At 36.8% G+C, this 9,854-nt stretch overlaps 1 protein-coding gene across 3 annotated transcripts in view; it reads right to left on the bottom strand.

Annotated features, from left to right (window-relative positions):
* Window positions 1–2,394: 2,394 nt before the first annotated feature.
* BEND6 (BEN domain containing 6) overlaps window positions 2,395–9,854 on the bottom strand; it is a 75,688-nt gene continuing 68,228 nt past the window's right edge. For all 3 annotated transcript variants that reach the window (XM_073006102.1, XM_008013657.3, XM_073006104.1), the window contains one exon: window positions 2,395–3,665. The gene's annotated coding sequence lies outside the window, so the exon portion shown is untranslated. The remainder of the gene's footprint in view (window positions 3,666–9,854) is intronic.

Below are 9,854 nucleotides of genomic sequence, written 5' to 3'. Positions count from 1 at the left end.
TTCCTTCTCCTGAGGAGGCAAAAATTGAGGTTGCTGCTGACCCCTATGGATTTGCTGGGAGCAATTCTGAAGACTCCTGTGTATAGATGTTAAATAAATTTGTATGCTTTTTCTACTATTGATCAATCTACCTCATGTTAGTGATGTAACTGCCCAATGGGCTCACCTTGCCTGCTGCCTAGACAGAGCCAATTTATCAAGACAGGGGAATTGCAATGGCTAAAGAGTAGTTCACAGAGATCCTGCTGTGTGGGAGACCAGAGTTGTTATTATTCACATCAGTCTCCCGGAACATTCGGGATCAGAGTTTTTAAGGATAATTTGGCGGGTATAGGCTCAGAAAGTGGGGAGTGCTGATTGGTCAGGTTGAAGATGAAATCATAGGAGGTCAAAGTGAGTTCTTGCTGAGTTCTGTTCCTGAGTGGGATTGCAGAACTGGTTGAGCCAGATTGTTGGTCTGGATGGTGTCATCTGCTGCATCGTTGTCGTAATGCAGGGTCTGCAAAATCTCTCAAGCACTGATCTTAGGTTTTGCAACAGTGATGTTATTCCCAGGAGGAATTTGGGGAGGTTCAGACTCTTGCAGCCAGAGGCTGCATGGCCCCTGAACCGTAATTTCTAATCTTGTAGCTAATTTGTTAGTCCTAAAAAAGCAGACTGGTGGCCAAGCAAGAAGGCATTTTTTGGGAAAGGGCTATTATCAATTTTGTTTCAGAGTTTAAACTATAAATTCTTTCCCAAGGTTAGTTAGGCCTATGCCCAGGAATGAACAGACAGTTTAGAGGTTAGAAGGAAGATGGGGGGGGGGTTAGGTCTGATCTCTTTCACTGTCATAATTTCCTCAGTTACTATTTTCACAAAGTCGGTTTCAGTTATTTGTAGCAAATCTTTACGGGATCAAGAGCCCATGACATCCACAATAACTCACGGCAGCCTTGACCTCCTGGGCTCAAGTGATCCTCCCACCTCAGCTTCCCAAGTAGCCGGGACTACAGGCACAGGCCACCATGCCCAGCTAATTTTTCTTTCTTTTTTTTTTTTTTTTAAGTAAAGACAGGTTTTGTGATGTTGCATGCCCAGCCAAGGACTTTGCTCTTTTGTTTACAGGTCCTGAAGGGCCTGGGAAATGCAGGGCTGGTGACAGAAACCCTTCCAAATTCAGCTTGGATCAGAGAACTAGAGGAAGCAAGGATGCACAAAAAAATTTCCCAGAAAAGCCATACCTGTCAGGATCACTGGTCTCTGTGACAGCAAAGAAAGGGCCTTTGCAAGGTTTAAAGCCCAAAAGAAGACCCTGGAGTCTCCTACCATCCATGAAACTGCCCGTAAATTGCTGGTCCAGGAAAAACTATGTCACCAAACAATAAGTATTCAAGAAAGACTATAGCGCAGCATCAATACAAAGATTTTATAAGAAACAATTCGATAAAGCTGGAAAAATGGATAAATGCATGAAAACATTCACAAGAAGGATGATGTCACAGAACTAGCGAGAATGCTGATCATATCATATATCCACCACAAGGTAAAGTTTTTAGTGAAATGATCACCTCTGTATAGGAAAATCACAAAACACACATGTAGGAACTCATGTGTTAGTAAGTTTTTTCTTTGGCATTTTGGCTGAACTAACTTTGGACTGAAAATGTATTTCTTATTCAGAGAACATAAAAATATTCTTGTATTTAACATTTTTTTCATCTGAGTCCATTTTTTGCTTTTCATTCATCTGAAAGTTTCTATGTAATATGACTCGAAGTAGGAATATAACAATATTTTATATTTATTAGTTGTCTCAGTATCATTGAATAAACCTTCCTTTCCCTACTTATTAAAGATTCTGCTTTAATCATATTCTTAAGTCTTATACATGTGAATACATAATATATGTATATATAGACACCTACGTGTATATTAATTGCTTGCTGGGTACTGTCTTCAGTTTTATTAGTTTTCTTATTTTGTAACTCATTTAGAACCAATTTACAAAGATGAATCAAAAATACATTTATTCTATTATCTATAAAGATGTCAACATATTTCAAAATACATAAGACCATACAAGTTCCAGTTGAATAATACAGTTATGTTTTGCCAAGGTAATTTTATTTGCCTTTATTAGGCAAAACTTACATTATCAAGTAGCATTTTAAATAAAGCAAATAGCATATATCTTAGTAAGATTATCTTTTTTCAATAAAAGTATTAAATGTATTTACTTTCCTGGATGTTGTCTACATAGCCTACATAGCATGGCTCTTTACAAGAAAAATTAGTCAGAGCTACATAGTCAAATTGTAATGGTAATGCCTTAATGGATGAGTGAAAAAGCTATTAGCCTAGAAAAAAATTTTTCCTAATTTTTATAAATTACAAAAGAAACAGGAAAATAACTTTTATCTTTTCAATGGGATTTATTTATGTTTAAGTAAAGGTAGCAAATGTTACATAAGTTGTTTCCTTAAGAACATTTATTTTGTACAATCACATTGTTATCAAGCAAGACTTACGGAAAGTTTCCTGGGTCCACAACACTGGACTTTGAAACTATTGTAGCATCCTCTTTTCCAAGTTTAAACATGACTTTGTGCACTGAAGAAGTATGGCTTCGCATTGCAGAGTGGTCACATGTGACAACCTGACACCAAGCGAGAAGCCTTTTGATGAAGTATGTTTTATCTTTTGTTGAGTTACAAAATGGTACTTTCATGTGTGTGATTATCAAACTCATACTTTTTTTTCAGGTCATTTCTCTTCTGCTATAATAAAAATAAACCAGTTAAAACTAAGCAGTATAGCAATGTAATCGACCAACTATCTATCAGGTTATATCTTATATAGGATATTTTAGGTGATATTGATGCTTTATATTACACATCTGTATTTAATATACTTTGGGCAATACAAAGTTAGAACATGTCTGGTAGATAAACAAAAAGATTTCCCTGAAAATTGACACATTGTTTTAACAATCACAAAAACTTAGGTTTATTCTTCAGAAGTGTGGTGGAATTGTTTAATATTAAAATAAAACATCTTGCTGTTGTCATTTTTTTCATATTCCTATTTTATACATTTTTAGATAACAGAATAATCCCGTAATTTTATTGCTAAAACATTATTACTTGGTTAGACATGATTATCAGATTTTGAGGTGACTTTGTTGTTCCCATATTTGCCAACACTAATTATTTCACTGTTTACTTTTGCAAACATGTGCTTATGCTAAAGATCCAAAAACTATAATGGGAAGTCATTGGTAATAATCAATGTACAATGATTGGTTAGGACAATGACTAATCTTATGGGCTGAAGTTTTGACTGCTATATGATAAGAGCTCTGCCTATCCTGTTAAACTAACTGTACAGAGGGGTGTTTGGGGATTGGGAAATGCTTATTTCCAAAGAAACCATATTGCATGCTTATTTGACTGGCAGAAATTCTCTGGTTTGATGCATCACTAGTACTGAGGGTGGAATCTACATGCAGCTTCTTCAGCAAGCTTGTTGGTCCCTTAGGAGAGCTCAGCAGTGTTACATATGTCTTACAGCCTGTCACTGCACATGTCTGTCCTTGCTCACTGCCAGGAAGGCTGCAGATTCTCCAACAAAATCCAGTGCTAGATTTAGAACTGAAGGTGCTTTGTTTCAGATACCTGTAATACCTATAAAAAGCAAATTTCAAAGAAATACAAATTTATGTTAACATTCTCATAGTATTTTAACAGTTGTATTAGTTATTCATTTTTGTATATACTACAAATCTGTATTAAAAATACAAATTGTTGAGGGACTCTGGTTCCAAAATAGCAGTGTAGAAGCAAGCTGGCTTCACTCCCTATCACAGAAAACCAAAAACAAACATACAGTGCCAAGATTATCACCAGCAATATCCCAGAACTCAAGTAAGAAGATGAAACAGTTTCCCAGGCCACAGAGAAGTAAAAAATAAAAATAAAAATAAAAAGCTCCAAGCAGGTGGTAAGAGATTCAGGCTTCCTTATCCATAATCCTCTCCCCTAATATCCCCAGCATCAAGCACAAGGAAAATTTCTTTCTGACTCACAATTTCTACACTGCAAAAAGTGAGATCAAGGTGGACAGTGAACTTCCTCATCATCTTGATGCACCAAATCAGAGTGCCTGTTTAGCAGCAATACACTGTAAGAGGTGTGTTCCACAGGTCCTTTGAGCATGGACCCCTAGCCAGCCTTTTCACATAACCAGGATATCCTCTTTGAGACAGCCCCCATTCAGGTCAGGCAGCACTCTGATTGTTGGCTAGAACTGAGGCAAACCTGGGCTTAAGGCACCAGTTAGTGCCAAAAAGGAGGCAGTGACCTAGTTGGGAAAAAAGACAGAAAATCAACTGGTATATTACAAATAAGCAAGCATATCCAATAAAAACCAAAACAAGTCAGACCAAAAAGACAGAAGTAAATAACTAGTCTTTCAATGCAAAGTCATAGATGTAGATCCACAAGAAATAATAGCAAACAAGCAACAATGACCTCTTCATACAGACAAAGAAAGAAATCAGTGACTGACCCTAGTGAAATGGTGATATGTGAACTCTCCGACCGAGAATTCAAAATAGCAGTTTTAGGGAAACTATGTGACCTCCCAGGAAACAGAAAAGCAATTCATAAATTTATCAAAGATATTTAACAAAGAGATAGGAATAATTTTAAAAAATCAAACAGAAATCTTGGAATTGAGAAATACATTTGCTGAACTGAAAAATTCATTAGAGGCTCTCAACAGCAGAATGGATCAAGTGGAGAAAATAATCTGCAAAATCAAAGACAGGCTTTTTGAAAATATACAGTCAGAGGAGCAAAAAGAAACAAGAATGAAGAGGGATGAAGGTCACCTTCAAGATACAGAAAATTAACTCAAAAGACCAAATCTAAGAATTATTTTTATTCAAGAGGGAATCACACAAAAGCAAGGATTAGAAAGCGCTTTTTAAAAAATAGTAACAGAAAACTTTCCAAAACTTGAGGAAGAGTTAAATATCCAGGTACAGGAAGGTCAGAGAACACCAATCACATTCAACCCAAATAAGACTACCCAAAAGCATGTAACAAATTCTCAAACATCAGGGACAAAGCAGGATTCTAAGAGCAGCCAGAGAAAAGAAGCAACTAATATATAAAGGAATTCAAACTCACCTGGCAATAGACTTCTCAACAGAAGCCACACAGGTCAGAAGGGAGTGAAACAACATTTTCAAAGTGTTCAAAGGAAAAAAAAAACAGTCATCCAAAAATACTGTATCCAGCAGAGTTATCTTTCAAATGTGAAGGATATATAAAATCTTTCCCAGAGAAACAAAAGCTGAGAGAATTCACCACCAACAATCTCATTTTATAAGAAATCTAAAGAGAGCTCTTCAGTCTGAAAGGCAAAAATGCTAATGTGCAACAACAAAACATCTGAAGGTATAAAATCCACTGGTAAAATTAAGTATACAGACAAATCTAAAATTCTCTAAAACTGTAATTGTTGTTTAAAATCCACTCATAACACCATTACGAAGCTCAAAAGACAAATCTATCAAAACAATAATATCTACAGCAACCTATTAAGAGATAGGCAATATAAAAACATGTCAATGAGACAACATAAAGTCAAAATGTGGAGTGAATGCAATTAAACTGTAGACCTAAAAAAACCCTTTATACAGTTTTTAAAAACTTATTTGTAATAAAAATCACCATCTTTTAAAAATAATTTATGTCTATATTTTTACAAGCTTCATAGTAACCACAATGCAAAAACCTTTAATAGATTCACTAAAAATAAAAAGCAACAAATTACAACATATTACCAGAGAAAATCATTTAACCACAAAGGAAGACAAAAGGGAAAGGAAAAGAGGAGTTAGAAAATATACAAGCTACAAAATAGCAGTAGTAAGTCCTGATCAATAATAATACTGAGCCTAGGCAACATAGTGATATCCTAGCTTACGAGCTAGGTGTGGTGGCACGTGCCTATAGTCCCAGCTACTCAGAAGGCTGAGGTAGGAAGATCACTGGAGCCCAAGAAGTTGAGGCTGCAGTGAGCCATGATCACACCACTGCCGGGACAAGAGTGAGACCTTGCCTCAAAGAAAAATTATAACATTGAATGTAAATTGGCTTAGTTTTCCAATTAAAAGGTATAGGATGGCTGAATGGCAAAGAAACAAGACCCAACTGCATGTTGCCTGTGAGAAAGTCACTTCACCTATAAAGACACACATCGATTGAAAGTGAAGGTGTAGAAATAGATACGCTATGCAACTGGAAACCAAAAAAGAGCAGAAGTAGTTATATCAGGTAAAACAAGTACAAGTCAAAGACTGTTAAAAGAGACACAGGAGGTCACTATATAATAATAAAGGAGTCATTTCACCAAGAGGCTATAATAGTTAAAAGTGTCTATGCACACAACACGAGAGCTCCCACGTATATAAAGCAAACATTAATAGATCTAAAGGGAGAGATAGACTGCAATATAGTAATATTGAGGAACTTCAACACCTCACTCTCAATAATGGACAGATCCTCCAGACATAAAATTGACAAGGAAACACTAGAGTTAAAGTATACAATAGATCACATAGGCCAAATGATATTCACAGAATATTTCACCTAACTGTTATAAAATACACATTGTTTTCATTAGCACATGGCACATTCTCCAGAAGAGGCTATATCTAGGCCACAAAACAAGTCTCAATAAATTCAAAACAGTAGAAATCATATCAAGTATTTTTTATGACCACAATGGAATGACACTAGAAACTGATAAGATGAGGGTCTCAGAAAATGCACAAACACATGGAAATTAAATAACACGCTCCTGAATGACCAATGAAGTAATTAGGAAGAACAGTATAAAATTTCTTGAAATGAATGTAAATGGAAATACAACACTCTCAAATCTATACTATACAGCAAAAGCAGTACTAAGAAGGAAGTTCGTAGCAATAAACACCTGTATCAAAAAAGTAGAAAGACTTCAAATAAACAACCTAACAGTGAACCTCAAAGAACTAGAAAAGCAGAAACAAATGGAACCTAAAATAGTAGAAGGAAAGAGATAATAAAGATCAGAGCAAAAATAAACAAAACTGAGATTTAAAAAACCAGATCAATGAAACAAAAAGCTGGTGTTTTTAGAAGACAAAGAAAATCAACAAACCATTAGCTAGACTAAGAAATAAAAAGAAGGCCAAATAAATAAAATCAGAAATTGAAAAGGAGACATAATAACTGAGACCACACAAATAGACTCATTAGAGACTATTATGAAAAACTCTTTGCCAACAAATTGGAAAACCTAGAAGAAATGGCTAAATTCCTGGACACATACAACCCAAAAAGACTGAACCATGAAGAAATAGAAAACTTCAATAAATCAGTAGGGAGTAACAAGATCAAAATTATAATAAAAAGTCTTCCCTCAAAGAAAAGCCCAGTACCTGATGGTTTCACTCCTGAATCTACCAAACATTTGAAGAGACAGTAATACCAATTCTACTCTAATTCTTCAAAAAAAAAAAAAAAAAAAAACTGAAGAGGAGGGAATACTTGCAAACTCATTCTACAAAGTAGTATTACCGTGACACCAAAACCAGAGAAGGGCACAACAAAAAACCAAAACTACAGGCCAGCGTCACTGATGAACCAGATACAAAAATCTTCAACAAAATACTAGCAAACCAAATTCAATAACAATGTTAGCAGCATCCCTGGCCTCTGACCACTGGATGCCAGAAGTACCACCAGTTTTGACAATCAAAAATATCTCCAGACGTTCTTAAATACCCTGTGTTGGAGGAAGGCGGCTAAATCACACCTCCCTCCCCGCCGTCCCCCACCATTTGAGCACCACTGTATTAGATCACCTAGAAGTTATAATATATGTTATGTAACATTATGCCAGAGATTGTATACCCTGAGGCCGCTTTGGAAATTTTAGGAGAAGGCTGTTTGGTCACTTAGTTGGATGTTATAGAGGTGCTAGCCTAATATTCTGTAAATCTTATAAATACATTTTTCTTCAATGCCTGCAAGAAAGAAGTGAAACATGGAGACACCTTGGAAAAAAATCAAGCTCTTGGCATGTGAGAGCTACAAGCAAGTTTAGGGCAGCCACAGGAATAAGAGAATAGATGAAAAAAAGAAGGGAGGAGTTTAGGACTTACCCTCACAGACCTGAGCCATAACTGGGAAATTGTTACCCTTTTAAATCTAAGCCACCAGTGACAACCTGAGCTCAGGACTGAGCAGAGGGCATGGTCTACTACAGGGACCATGCTAGAAAAGTAATTTTTCCAAAGGGTATTTTTGGTGGCGGGGCAGGGCCATAGGCTCCTGTGAGTTAAATGACTCAGAACAGAAAAAGGTAACAGTATTCCACTAGACGGTGCTATATCTGATGAATTCATCAAGCATGTCCAAATTAGGTCTTACACGACCCTGTCTTTTCCAGCACATTTTCCTCGGTCCTTTTTGCAATAATTTGAATTCAGCCATACTTAAAATGAAAGATATTTGCAAATTTAAAAAATTCCATTCTAGCTTATCTCCATTACTGATTCAAAATACATGCATTTCTAGTCTAAACAACTTGACACTATTAAGCCAGGCTCAGGTCCAAAAGGCACAAGGTTCATAGCAAAATGTCTGTTCCTTGTTTCAATTTTAATTAATGCCATAGCTAGCAGATTTAATAACACTTCTATTGTTAAGTACAAGCAAAACTGATATAAAAATCTCTTAACTTTCACTTCTTTAGCATTCTGCTGACTGATACAGTCGGGGATGAGTTTTGTGTCTATCCTTGGAAGTCAGAAATATTAAAAAAAAACAAGAGTTTAGGATATTAAAATGCTTTACAGACCTCTGAAATATAACAGTGTGCCCCAAAAGATAGCCACTTGGCTTGGAGGTCTGGTAACATAGCATTTAAAAAAGGAACTTGCTGGTCACAGTGGCTCATGCCTGTAATCCCAACACTTTGGGAGGCTGAGGTGGGCAGATCACTTGAGGTCAGGAGTTCGAGACCAGCCTGGGCAACGTGGTGAAACCTCATCTCTACTAAAAATACAGAAATTAGCTGTGTGTGATGGTGCGGGCCTGTAGTCCCAGCTACTCAGGAGGCTGAGGTGGGAGGATTGTTTGAACCCAGGAGGTGGAGGTTGCAGTGAGCAGAGATCGTGCCACTGCACTACAGCCTGGGCTACAGAGCAAGACTCTGTTTTCAAATAATAAAAAGAAAAAAGAAAAGACAAGGAAATTAGTTGCTGGGTGGAGTGCTTCCTGCCACTTGGGGAAGACTGCTTGAGCCCGTGAGTTCAAAACCAGCCTGGGCAACAAAGTGAGAACCCTGTCTCCAAAAAAAAAAAAGAGAATTTGGTCATTATACATCAAGGTAACTGGGTGGCTAACCTCATGTCAAAATGGGAAGTACTAAGGGCATATTTAAGCAATTATCTAATTGAAAAGTTGTGAGGTCACAATCTACTGAAATTTATAATCACTTGGAGAAAAAAGATACAGGTAACCTTATCTTTTATAACTTTTTTTTTTTTTTTTTTTTTTTTTTTGCAAACAAGGTCTCACTGTGTCCCCCAGGCTGGAGTGCAGTGGCACCATCACAGCTCACTGCAGCATCGACCTCACTATCCTCCCACCTCAGCCTCTCGGGGAGGATGGGAGTGGTAGTTGGTAATGTGTAGGGCATGGGGGGCAGGGGATTTCTGCATTACATTCAGCTCCACGTGTCATTTAAAATATGGTCAGAAGAAATGAAGACAAGTAAAATGGTCTCAAAAGTGGCTGGAATTAGGCAGAGGA

Source organism: Chlorocebus sabaeus, chromosome 17 (genome assembly GCF_047675955.1).
Source record: "Chlorocebus sabaeus isolate Y175 chromosome 17, mChlSab1.0.hap1, whole genome shotgun sequence".
NCBI classification, from domain to species: domain Eukaryota; kingdom Metazoa; phylum Chordata; class Mammalia; order Primates; family Cercopithecidae; genus Chlorocebus; species Chlorocebus sabaeus.
This window is presented reverse-complemented; position numbering and strand designations above follow the sequence as displayed.